The sequence below is a fragment of the Oncorhynchus masou genome, chromosome 33, assembly GCF_036934945.1.
Source record: "Oncorhynchus masou masou isolate Uvic2021 chromosome 33, UVic_Omas_1.1, whole genome shotgun sequence".
Taxonomy (NCBI): domain Eukaryota; kingdom Metazoa; phylum Chordata; class Actinopteri; order Salmoniformes; family Salmonidae; genus Oncorhynchus; species Oncorhynchus masou.
Genome location: NC_088244.1, coordinates 19,787,220 through 19,801,100, shown reverse-complemented (window position 1 = coordinate 19,801,100; position 13,881 = coordinate 19,787,220). Strand labels below are relative to the sequence as shown.

At 42.1% G+C, this 13,881-nt stretch overlaps 1 protein-coding gene across 5 annotated transcripts in view; it reads right to left on the bottom strand.

Moving 5' to 3' along the window:
* LOC135527975 (IQ motif and SEC7 domain-containing protein 1-like) overlaps positions 1 to 13,881 on the bottom strand; it is a 260,372-nt gene that overhangs the window by 81,752 nt on the left and 164,739 nt on the right. The gene's annotated exons all lie outside the window — the stretch shown is intronic.

Here is a 13,881-nt window from a genome sequence, read left to right as displayed (position 1 = left end):
CTGTTGCTGGGCAACACAGACTTTCAACTCCCTCCAAAGATTTTCTATGGGGTTGAGATCTGGAGACTGGCTAGGCCACTCCAGGACCTTGAAATGCTTCTTACGAAGCCACTCCTTCGTTGCCCGGGCGGTGTGTTAGGGATCATTGTCATGCTGAAAGACCCAGCCACGTTTCATCTTCAATGCCTTTGCTGATGGAAGGAGGTTTTCACTCAAAATCTCACGATACATGGCCCCATTCATTCTTTCCTTTACACAGATCAGTCGTCCTGGTCCCTTTGCAGAAAAACAGCCCCAAAGCATGATGTTTCCACCCCCATGCTTCACAGTAGGTATGGTGTTCTTTGGATGCAACTCAGCATTCTTTGTCCTCCAAACACGACAAGTTGAGTTTTTACCAAAAAGTTATATTTTGGTTTCATCTGACCATATGACATTCTCCCAATCTTCTTCTGGATCATCCAAATGCTCTCTAGCAAACTTCAGACGGGCCTGGACATGTACTGGCTTAAGCAGGGGGACAGTGTGTGTTACTGATGGTAGGCTTTGTTACTTTGGTCCCCAGCTCTCTGCAGGTCATTCACTAGGTCCCGCCATGTGGTTCTGGGATTTTTGTGATAATTTTGATCCCACGGGGTGAGATCTTGCGTGGAGCCCCAGATCGAGAGGGATTATCAGTGGTCTTGAATGTCTTCCATTTCCTAATAATTGCTCCCACAGTTGATTTCTTCAAACCAAGCTGCTTACCTATTGCTGATTCAGTCTTCCCAGCCTGGTGCAGGTCTACAATTTTGTTTCTGGTGTCCTTTGACAGCTCTTTGGTCTTGGCCATATTGGAGTTTGGAGTGTGACTGTTTGAGGTTGTGGACAGGTGTCTTTTATACTGATAACAAGTTCAAACAGGTGCCGTTAATACAGATAACGAGTGGAGGACAGGGGAGCCTCTTAAAGAAGTTGTTACAGGTCTGTGAGAGCCAGAAATCTTGCTTGTTTGTAGGTGACCAAATACTTATTTTCCACCATAATTTGGAAATAAACTCATTAAAAATCCTACAATGTGATTTTCTGGATTTTTTTCCCTCATTTTGTCTGTCATAGTTGAAGTGTGCCTATGATGAAAATTACAGGCCTCATCTTTTTAAGTGGGAGAACTTGCACAATTGGTGGCTGACTAAATACTTTTTTGCCCCACTGTAACTACACAGTAGACATTTGGAAAAGCACCACTGCGAAAACACTCTGAATGTTCACATAAAAAAAATGAATCAATAAAAAAAACCAAGAAGCCTGGCTGTATCGAGAGTGCCTTGTTGAAATTGTGATGAACTGTCATAATTGAGAAAAGCCATTCCGCAGTGAGGACAGAAGGAAGACATGCTAGGAGAGAGTGTCTCTGGGGATGTTACCACCAAACACTGATGGAACTGCACACGGTTGTCACAGTAACAGAAAAGGCTGACAGGATAACTACTTTGTAATTGTCAGAGGACTGAATGCCCTAGAAGGATAAACAGTACACTTTAATGACTATTTACATGCAACAGACCCAACATTATAATTTCTCACAGAGGAAGGTACTAATTTAAAGCTGTGGGAAACCATCCAAGTAGACCATAGGCCTACATGAAACCATGCTAGTCAACTGTATGTACTCAGCAGTGTGGGAGGGTGGATGTCCAAAATACTCAACAACATTACTTGTGTAGTTTGATGAAGTGTTCCAGTATGCTACATCAATGGGCAGAGATGCAAACTGCTGAGGGCCCAAAAAGGTGACACTTTTTTTGTGTTGCACTGAAACATGAAACAAAATCCCTGCGAGGGGGAAATGCATATTTAAATAATTAAACAACAACGAATATGATCTACACGATGAGTCTCTGTGTGTAAAATAAAAAGTGGTTCATGTGAACCTAACTGACAGCTAAAAGAAAATAATCCAATGTTATTTGTTGCCTAGACTTTAGTGCAAATGACAGGTCTTGAGAACAAATATTACAGTTAGCCATGACAGCCTTGATTATAGAACGATTGTGACCAAACACAAAATGTTGCACTTGGGGAAAAAAACATCTTAAAGTAGAAATAGAATGAAACAAACAACATTCTATTTTTGCCGTATTATAGTGGCCACTATAGTAGACATCGATCAAGTGCACAAGGCTACATGTGTGCAAAAATAATGTTCACTGAGTAAAGCATTTTATAATCCCCCCACTCTCACACACAAGTGTTACTGTCAAATTCAATACAACAAAAGCAATATCTTTGGGCTACACTGCACATTATTATATTGTACACTTTCTGCCTGTGGACATCTGTTCTACAATGTGCCAGCAGAGCATGATACCCTTTGTTGGCACAATTCATCTCTTTCAGGCAGAGAGAACACCTGGCATAACCCTTTTATCCACTGTATTGAACAAGTGAGAAAGAGGGAAAGTGTGTGGTGTTCCTTTCAACTCTATAGCTGGATCCAGTTTAAGCCTGGTCCAGGTCCAGCTACACTTGTTTATCAAGAAACGCCTCATTTTCACAATTCTCCCATTCTAAAAATTAACCACATACTGTAGAGGGAAAACAGTTAACAGATAGTGGTTAGTTCGTTAACTAGTTAACATTTTACACAGATTGCCAGGGTCCAGTAAGCAACTAACGCGTTATAACTTGAGCTAATTTTCATAAACTCAATCATTTGATCAGATAAATTGGCTAATGTGACTCAACATTTCTCTGGCTAGCTAACGGAAATTCGATCCAGCGAGCACGATTCTAAACAATGCTATCAATTCTTGTTCCACCACACTTTCTCCCTCACCTCAAACTTTCCAAATGCCAGTTGTTTTTCAGTTATAGCTCATGAAGTACGCTTTATCACCTTCTCACCCTTCGCCCCCGTGGTCAGGCTTCTCACCTAATGTTACCTATTCGTTATCATTCAGGGGACGCATTGCCTTAACTGGCAAGCTGCCTTTCCACCCTCCGCTGTCATTCCAGAGCGCGAGCCCCCCCCCCAAAAAAATATTTTCTCATCGGATCTACACGAATCACAATAGGTCATCTATTTTGGATTCAAAACAGCGAATATCGCCGAAAGGTAACTAGTTTGCGTCCCTGAATGGGGCAAGACAGGATGAACATTTTCTGAATACTGCAGCAGATCAATCAACAGTCATAGTCTCATAGATGTTTATTCTCAGTCTCAAAAATGTAATGAACTAAATCTATGAATGTGTTGTGATATTGCGATCCATTCCATTCTGAGAGCAGGACTTCCAACACTGAAAGGCCTATACATTTATCAGCACAGGATCAATCATCAGCCGCTCGGAGAAATCTTGGCCAATGAATTAGTCATGTTTCAGCTTTAAACTAAGGCCATGGTTATGTATTTACTCCTGTACAGTCTCTCAGACATAGAGCTGAAAGAACTCCAGGCCGTGTCAAGATATTGTACAGTATTTCTCTCACTTTTTCCCTCTTCCCCATGTTCTCGGGTCTCTCTCACACACAAAGACACACAATACAACTTATTGAGCATTAGTTACAGCACACATCCAGTCGAGCACATGGTCAAGCTGGATGGAGAGCATGTTGTGGGGTTAAGAGCCTTGCTCAAGGGCCTAACGGTAGAGGAATATCTTCAGGATGTGAACCCATCAGCCCTCCAACTGCCAGATCAATTCCGCCTGTAGCAGCGCCTTACTGTGTGTGTGCATGTGTTTTGGGAGCGTGTGTGCTTGTGTGTGTGTACACGTGTGGAATATAAACCATACGGTGCAGAGTGTGTGTGTAGAATACCAACCATACGGTGCAGAGAGAGTGTGTGGAATATAAATCATATGGTGCAGAGAGAGTGTGTGTTTGGAATATAAACCATGTGGTGCAGTGTGTGTGTGTGGAATATAAACCATATGGTGCAGAGAGTGTGTGTGTGTGTGTGGACGACAAACCATATGGTGCAGTGTGTGTGTGTGGAATATAAACCATATGGTGCAGAGTGTGTGTGTGTGGAATATAAACCATATGGTGCAGAGTGTGTGTGTGTGGAATATAAACCATATGGTGCAGAGTGTGTGTGTGTGGAATATAAACCATATGGTGCAGAGAGTGTGTGGAATATAAACCATATGGTGCAGAGAGAGTGTGTGTGTGTGTGTGGAATACAAACCATATGGTGCAGTGTGTGTGTGTGGAATATAAACCATATGGTGCAGTGGGTTTGTGTGGAATATAAACCATATGGTGCAGTGTGTGTGCGTGGAATATAAACGATATGGTGCAGAGTGTGTGTGTGGAATATAAACCATATGGTGCAGAGAGAGTGTGTGTGTGGAATATAAACCATATGGTGTAGTGTGTGTGTGTGGAATATAAATCATATGGTGCAGAGAGAGTGTGTGTGTGGAATATAAACCATATGGTGTAGTGTGTGTGTGTGGAATATAAACCCTATGGTGCAGAGTGTGTGTGTGGAATATAAATCATATGGTGCAGAGAGAGTGTGTGTGTGGAATATAAACCATATGGTGCAGTGTGTGTGTGTGGAATATAAACCATATGGTGCAGAGAGTGTGTGTGTGTGTGTGGACGACAAACCATATGGTGCAGTGTGTGTGTGTGGAATATAAACCATATGGTGCAGAGTGTGTGTGTGTGGAATATAAACCATATGGTGCAGAGTGTGTGTGTGGAATATAAACCATATGGTGCAGAGTGTGTGTGTGTGGAATATAAACCATATGGTGCAGAGAGTGTGTGGAATATAAACCATATGGTGCAGAGAGTGTGTGTGTGTGTGTGGAATACAAACCATATGGTGCAGTGTGTGTGTGTGGAATATAAACCATATGGTGCAGTGGGTTTGTGTGGAATATAAACCATATGGTGCAGTGTGTGTGTGTGGAATATAAACGATATGGTGCAGAGTGTGTGTGTGTGGAATATAAACCATATGGTGCAGAGAGAGTGTGTGTGTGGAATATAAACCATATGGTGTAGTGTGTGTGTGTGGAATATAAATCATATGGTGCAGAGAGAGTGTGTGTGGAATATAAACCATATGGTGTAGTGTGTGTGTGTGGAATATAAACCCTATGGTGCAGAGTGTGTGTGTGGAATATAAATCATATGGTGCAGAGAGAGTGTGTGTGTGGAATATAAACCATATGGTGCAGTGTGTGTGTGTGGAATATAAACCATATGGTGCAGAGAGTGTGTGTGTGTGTGTGGACGACAAACCATATGGTGCAGTGTGTGTGTGTGGAATATAAACCATATGGTGCAGAGTGTGTGTGTGTGGAATATAAACCATATGGTGCAGAGTGTGTGTGTGGAATATAAACCATATGGTGCAGAGTGTGTGTGTGTGGAATATAAACCATATGGTGCAGAGAGTGTGTGGAATATAAACCATATGGTGCAGAGAGAGTGTGTGTGTGTGTGTGGAATACAAACCATATGGTGCAGTGTGTGTGTGTGGAATATAAACCATATGGTGCAGTGTGTTTGTGTGGAATATAAACCATATGGTGCAGCGTGTGTGTGGAATATAAACCATATGGTGCAGAGAGTGTGTGTGTGTGTGTGGACGACCAACCATATGGTCCAGTGTGTGTGGAATATAAACCATATGGTGCAGAGTGTGTGTGTGTGGAATATAAACCATATGGTGCAGAGTGTGTGTGTGGAATATAAACCATATGGTGCAGAGTGTGTGTGTGTGGAATATAAACCATATGCTGTAGTGTGTGTGTGTGGAATATAAACCATATGGTGCAGAGTGTGTGTGTGGAATATAAATCATATGGTGCAGAGAGAGTGTGTGTGTGTGGAATATAAACCATATGGTGCAGAGAGAGTGTGTGTGTGTGTGGACGACAAACCATATGGTGCAGTGTGTGTGTGTGGAATATAAACCATATGGTGCAGAGTGTGTGTGTGTGGAATATAAACCATATGGTGCAGAGTGTGTGTGTGTGGAATATAAACCATATGGTGCAGAGTGTGTGTGTGTGGAATATAAACCACATGGTGCAGAGAGTGTGTGGAATATAAACCATATGGTGCAGAGAGAGTGTGTGTGTGTGTGGAATACAAACCATATGGTGCAGTGTGTGTGTGTGGAATATAAACCATATGGTGCAGAGTGTGTGTGTGTGGAATATAAACCATATGGTGCAGTGTGTGTGGAATATAAACCATATGGTGCAGAGTGTGTGTGTGGAATATAAATCATATGGTGCAGAGAGAGTGTGTGTGTGGAATATAAACCATATGGTGCAGTGTGTGTGTGTGGAATATAAACCATATGGTGCAGAGTGTGTGTGTGTGTGTGTGTGTGGACGACAAACCATAATGGTGCAGTGTGTGTGTGTGGAATATAAACCATATGGTGCAGAGTGTGTGTGTGGAATATAAACCATATGGTGCAGAGTGTGTGTGTGGAATATAAATCATATGGTGCAGAGAGAGTGTGTGTGTGGAATATAAACCATATGGTGTAGTGTGTGTGTGTGTAATATAAACCATATGGTGCAGAGTGTGTGTGTGGAATATAAATCATATGGTGCAGAGAGAGTGTGTGTGTGGAATATAAACCATATGGTGCAGTGTGTGTGTGTGTGGAATATAAACCATATGGTGCAGAGAGAGTGTGTGTGTGTGTGGACGACAAACCATATGGTGCAGTGTGTGTGTGGAATATAAACCATATGGTGCAGTGTGTGTGTGTGTGGAATATAAACCATATGGTGCAGAGAGTGTGTGGAATATAAACCATATGGTGCAGAGAGAGTGTGTGTGTGTGTGGAATACAAACCATATGGTGCAGTGTGTGTGTGTGGAATATAAACCATATGGTGCAGTGTGTGTGTGTGGAATATAAACCATATGGTGCAGAGTGTGTGTGTGGAATGTAAACCATATGGTGCAGAGTGTGTGTGTGGAATATAAATCATATGGTGCAGAGAGAGTGTGTGTGTGGAATATAAACCATATGGTGTAGTGTGTGTGTGTGTGTGGAATATAAACCATATGGTGCAGAGTGTGTGTGTGGAATATAAATCATATGGTGCAGAGAGAGTGTGTGTGTGGAATATAAACCATATGGTGTAGTGTGTGTGTGTGTGGAATATAAACCATATGGTGCAGAGTGTGTGTGTGGAATATAAATCATATGGTGCAGAGAGAGTGTGTGTGTGGAATATAAACCATATGGTGCAGTGTGTGTGTGTGGAATATAAACCATATGGTGCAGAGAGAGTGTGTGTGTGTGTGGACGACAAACCATATGGTGCAGTGTGTGTGTGTGTGGAATATAAACCATATGGTGCAGAGTGTGTGTGAGGAATATAAACCATATGGTGCAGAGTGTGTGTGGAATATAAATCATATGGTGCAGAGAGAGTGTGTGGGTGGAATATAAACCATATGGTGCAGTGTGTGTGTGTGGAATATAAACCATATGGTGCAGTGTGTGTGTGTGGAATATAAACCATATGGTGCAGAGCGTGTGTGTGGAATATAAATCATATGGTGCAGAGAGAGTGTGTGTGTGGAATATAAACCATATGGTGCAGTGTGTGTGTGGAATATAAACCATATGGTGCAGAGAGAGTGTGTGTGTGTGTGTGTGGACGACAAACCATGTGGTGCAGTGTGTGTGTGTGGAATATAAACCATATGGTGCAGTGTGTGTGTGTGTGGAATATAAACCATATGGTGCAGTGTGTGTGTGTGGAATATAAACCATATGGTGCAGAGTGTGTGTGTGGAATATAAACCATATGGTGCAGAGAGAGTGTGTGTGTGTGGAATATAAACCATATGGTGCAGAGAGAGTGTGTGTTTGTGTGGAATATAAACCATATGGTGCAGAGAGAGTGTGTGTGTGGAATATAAACCATATGGTGCAGAGAGAGTGTGTGTGTGTGGAATATAAACCATATGGTGCAGAGAGAGTGTGTGTGTGTAGAATATAAACCATATGGTGCAGAATGTGTGTGTGGAATCTAAACCATATGGTGCAGAGAGAGAGTGTGTGTGTGTGGAATATAAACCATACGGTGCAGAGAGAGTGTGTGTGTGTGTGGAATACAAACCATACGGTGCAGAGAGAATGTGTGTGTGTGTGGAATATAAACCATATGGTGCAGAAAGAGCGTGTGTGTGTGTGGAATATAAATCATGTGGTGCAGAGTGTGTGTGTGTGTGTTTTACATGAGAGCTGCAGTGCAGCAACATGAGCTCATCACTCCTCTTCTCCTCTCATCCCCACCCCACCCTTTCACTCCTCTCTCACCATTACATAAGTTCGTGCAGCACGCTCCCCTCAGGCACCCAAAGAAATGAGATGCAAAGGAATGTCATCAAAAGTAAGAGAGGGTAAGAGAGGACAAGAGCTGCTAGAGAACGATGCAGAAGAAGAGATGTGGGCAGCATATGCGTTTGAGACAAGAGCAGTCACAGCTACATAGCCCCTACACACTGATCATGTAAAATGGAAGTATATACCAGAGTCAAGGGACTCTGCATTTCAGTGTATTCTGCTCACAAACACTAGAATACAATGCTGCAACAGAAAGTGAAAGAACTGGGATCGTGTGAAAGAGAGTAGCTTCACTGCCATAGCAAAAAACACATATGATGTAGTGTACCTACCAGATGATCTAAACCCAATGAATGTGTCAGGACTCAGGAGTCTGTACATCATTAACATGTACATTTAGTCATTTAGCAGATGCTCTTATCCACAGAGACTTACAGGAGCAATTAGGGTTTAAGTGCTTGCTCAAGGGCTCATCAACAGAATGTTCACCTCAGGGATTCGAATCAGCGACCTTTCGGTTACTGGCCCAACACTCTTAACTGCTAGCGCAGTGTTTCTCAACTCCAGTCCTCCAGTATCCCCAACAGTACACATATTTGTTGTGGCCCTGGACAAACTCACCTGACTCAACTCAGTGAGGGCTTGATGATTAGTTGACAAGTTGAATCAGGTGTGCTTGTCAGGGGCTACAACTAAAATGTGTACTATTGGAGATACTGAAGGACTGGAGTTGAAAAACACTGCGGTAGGCTACCTGTCGCTATGAGCTTCACAAGTAAATAAACCAGACTGCCAACAGCCTCATTTGCACTTCAAAGCAGCAGGTTGAAGTTTAAATGTTTAGTAGCAGAAATGCGGCATAACTCTGAAATGAATAGATATTACAACAGTAAGTACATCAAGCACTAATGTCTAACTTGGTCTCACAAACAACACGGTAATGGAAGGTGGTATATTACTGTTATATTATCCTTGACCTTAGACCTTGGAACTCTTTCAAAATCAGTTGGAATGTCTTGTGTATGTCAGTTTATTCAAGGTAATTATTTGCAACATTGTTAGAGAGGAAGGTAGGCCTTAACCTCTTTGAACTCTAGGGGCAGTATTTCATTTTTGGATAAAAAAACATTCCCGTTTTAAACAAGATATTTTGTCACGAAAAGATGCTCGACTATGCATATAATTGACAGCTTTGGAAAGAAAACACTCTGACGTTTCCAAAACTGCAAAGACATTATCTGTGAGTGCCACAGAACTGATGCTACAGGCGAAACCAAGATGAAACTTCAAACAGGAAATGAGCAAAAGTTTTGAAGCGCTGTTTTCCAATGTCTCCTTATATGGCTGTGAATGCGCCAGGAATGAGCCCACAATTTCTGCCGTTTCCCCAAGGTGTCTGCAGCATTGTGACGTATTTGTAGGCATATCATTGGAAGATTGACCATAAGAGACCACATTTACCAGGTGTCCGCCCGGTGTCCTGCGTCGAAATTGGTGCGTAAACCTCAGCTGCAAGTAATTCAGAGAAGAAAGCAGACTTCCACGAACGATATCAATGAAGAGATATGTGAAAAACACCTTGAGGATTGATTCTAAACAACGTTTGCCATGTTTCAGTCGATATTATGGAGTTAATTTGGAAAAAAGTTTGGCGTTTTGGTGACTGAATTTTCGGGTTTTTTTGGTAGCCAAAAGTGATGTACAAAACGGAGCGATTTCTCCTACACACAGAATCTTTCAGGAAACACTGAACATTTGCTATCTAACTGAGAGTCTCCTCATTGAAAACATCTGAAGTTCTTCAAAGGTAAATTATTTTATTTGAATGCTTTTCTGGTATTTGTGAAAATGTTGCCTGCTAAATGCTATGCTAAATGCTACGCTAGCTATCAATACTCTTACACAAATGCTTGTTTTGCTATGGTTGAAAAGCATATTTTGAAAATCTGAGATGACAGTGTTGTTAAGAAAAGGCTCACGTTCTAGGGCACGCACAGAGAATATCTTTGCAGTTCTGGAAACGTCAGTGTTTTCTTTCCAAAGCTACCAATTATATGCATAGTCGAGCATCTTTTTGTGAGAAAATATTGCGCTTAAAACGGGCACGTCTTTTTATCCAAAAATGAAATAGCGCCCCCATAGCATCAAGTGGTTAACGTTACGTTATGCTAATGAGCTTGAGGCTATAACTGGATACAGGTTTTTTTCGTAGCCAAACGTGAACAAAACGGAGCGATTTGTCCTACACAAATAATATTTTTTGAAAAACTGAACATTTGCTATCTAACTGAGAGTCTCCTCATTGAAAACATCTGAAGTTCTTCAAAGGTAAATGATTTTATTTGAATGCTTTTCTTGTTTTTGTGAAAATGTTGCTGGCTGAATGCTAGGCTTATAGCTATGCTAGCTATCAATACTCTTACACAAATGCTTGTTTAGCTATAGTTCAATAGCATATTTTGAAAATCTGAGATGACAGTGTTGTTCACAAAAGTCTAAGCTTGAGAGCAAATATATTATTTCATTTCATTTGCGATTTTCATGAATAGTTAACGTTGCGTTATGCTAATGAGCTTGAGGCTATAAATAGGATCCCGGATCCGGGATTGCTCGTCGCATGAAGTTAATGTTTCATCTGTCTGTATTCCACATATGCTTGTCACAGGATAACCTCAAAACTGGATCACAATAGATGTCCAACTGCAGTACACACTGATCACACTAAGATGTCACGTCGAGCAATCACAGAAAGGGCTTGATGTATTCAGAGTTCACGATGCAGTCTCCCCTCTGGGAGTAACACAAGTTTCAATTATTCAGAGAAGTGGACACTTTCAATCCAACATTCAATAGATCTGAAGAACTGTGTACACACAGAGAGCTTAAGATGCTGGAGGTGGAAAATACTGAGGTCAATTCTACTGGAATAATGCCCTAGGTCTGTGTTATCATCAATATCCCACCAAACAAAATACAATCGTAGTTCTATAATGCTACAATACTCAACATTAGAGGGATTTACAGTAGTCACATGAATTCTCGATTGGATATGCTCGGGTGCTAAAATCAATCATGATCACAGGTGTGAGGAAACATGCTGAATCAACTGTAAACTTGTGAATCCGGGCCTGACGCAATTGGGTGTGTGTGTATGTGTGAGTGCGTGTGTGTGTGTGTGCATACATTTGTATGTGTGTGTGTGTGTGTGTGTGTTTGTGTTTTGAACTTATGTTGGAATGAGTCACTACTATCAGCATGATCAATCCAAACAAAAAAATGAAAATTGTTCAATAGTGTTAGCTGGAAAACAGACACACATCAAATGGCAACAACTGCGTGTATAAAGCTGTTCCATACCACAACTTTAACTCACCACAGTGGAACTACTTATCCAACTGGCTGGTTGCAGCTTTTCCATTACACACATCGGTCTCCTCTCTGCCCAGAAAAGATCTCTCGTCATAAACCCAGTGTCCCAACACAGGCAGCCAATGTCCTATGTCTCTCCCCTCTCGGTCCTGATGTAGGTCAAGACACTGCTGTTTGTCAAGGTGTACAGATGAAGTCAGAACAGCTTCAGACCAGGTCCACATGCTGTACTGTAGCCTACTTCCCATGGGGCTGGGTTGGTCTGTTTGTTCCTCCTGGAGTCAGCTGCCGATCATGAGGCAGGGTTGCGTCACCATTCGCCTCACAACAACCCCAGCTTCAGCATATTCCACCACAATGTTGATACAGTGGAAGATACAGACGTTGGCATGGACACATTGATAGACATAGTTAGAGATTGAGGAAGTGTGTGAATCCAGTAGCCTCCAGTTTCCTTTACTATTCAGATGATACCCAACAGTGGAGGTTAGCCTCATCCCTGTTGTTCCCCATGGATTGGAGACAAGGTGCAGAAGTGTTCAGGGGCCCATAGACGCCATCCAGACACACAGACTGTAAATAAATAATGGTTGCTGTGCTGTGCTCCACTCGCTGCCATGGAACTATGGTCAGATCAGGTTGCCAGTCTTCTACTGTGTCATTATAACCTCTTTCACTGTCATACCGACCAATGTATTGAACAGGGTGTTGGACGAGTAACCGGAAGGTTGCAAGTTGAAACCCCCGAGCTGACAAGGTACAAATCTGTCGTTCTGCCCCTGAACAGGCAGTTAACCCACTGTTCCTAGGCCATCATTGAAAATAAGACTTTTTTAAATAAAGGTAAAAAAATAAATAATATATATATATATATTTTTTTTTTATCCTTTAACACTGACCAGAATCAGATCAGACAGTCTAGCTGGCCTTTCTTGCAAAACAACCTTCTGTTCCTGCCAGACAAACTTCACTTGAACAAAACACATGTGCAAGCTTGACTGTCTCCGAGATGTTATCTGAAGAGACACTTCTAAGTCAGAAGAAGTTGGAGAAACTTACATGTTGAGAAAACAATGAGACAGCAGGTCAAAAGGAATGTGTTTCAGAGGCACAGTGTGATCTGGCGGGACAGGAATGTTCATGTTCCTCCTGGGTCAGTACATGCCTTGTGAGATAACCGTTTATTTAAATCAGCCCAACAGGGTTCAGAAACTGGATATGACTCCGCAAAACACAGAAAGGAGCATAGAAAGGCAGAAGTAAACCGAACAAGCCAATCACACAACACCAGCCTTTTAAAAATAACATAGAAAATGGTTTCATTTTGACACAGATAATGTTCATCTAACACTTTGTTCTGGGAACATATGGGTTCATTCAAGATGAGATTTGCATCTTTTAAGAAAATGTCCTCTGTATTCCATTGTACTCCAGAAGACTGACCTGAGCATTGCTTCAAAGCTTTTATATATCTTCATTTTCCAAATGATTGTGTTGGGTGTGTACTCTGTTGGGTGTATACTGTGTGTACTGTGTTGGGTGTGTACTGTGTGTACTGTGTTGAGTGTGTACTGTGTTGGGTGTGTACTGTGTGTACTGTGTTGGGTGTGTACTGTGTTGGGTGTGTACTGTGTGTACTGTGTGTACTGTGTTGGGTGTGTACTGTGTGTACTGTGTTGGGTGTGTACTGTGTGTACTGTGTTGGGTGTGTACTGTGTGTGGTGTGTGTGGTGTGTACTGTGTTGGGTGTGTACTGTGTGTACTGTGTCGGGTGTGTACTGTGTGTACTGTGTTGGGTGTGTACTGTGTGTACTGTGTTGGGTGTGTACTGTGTGTACTGTGTGTACTGTGTCGGGTGTGTACTGTGTTGGGTGTGTACTGTGTTGGGTGTGTACTGTGTTGGGTGTGTACTGTGTGTACTGTGTTGGGTGTGTACTGTGTTGGGTGTGTACTATGTGTACTGTGTTGGGTGTGTACTGTGTGTACTGTGTTGGGTGTGTACTGTGTGTACTGTGTTGGGTGTGTACTGTGTGTACTGTGTTGGGTGTGTACTGTGTGTACTGTGTTGGGTGTGTACTGTGTGTACTGTGTTGGGTGTGTACTGTGTGTACTGTGTTGGGTGTGTACTGTGTTGGGTGTGTACTGTGTGTACTGTGTTGGGTGTGTACTGTGTGTACTGTGTT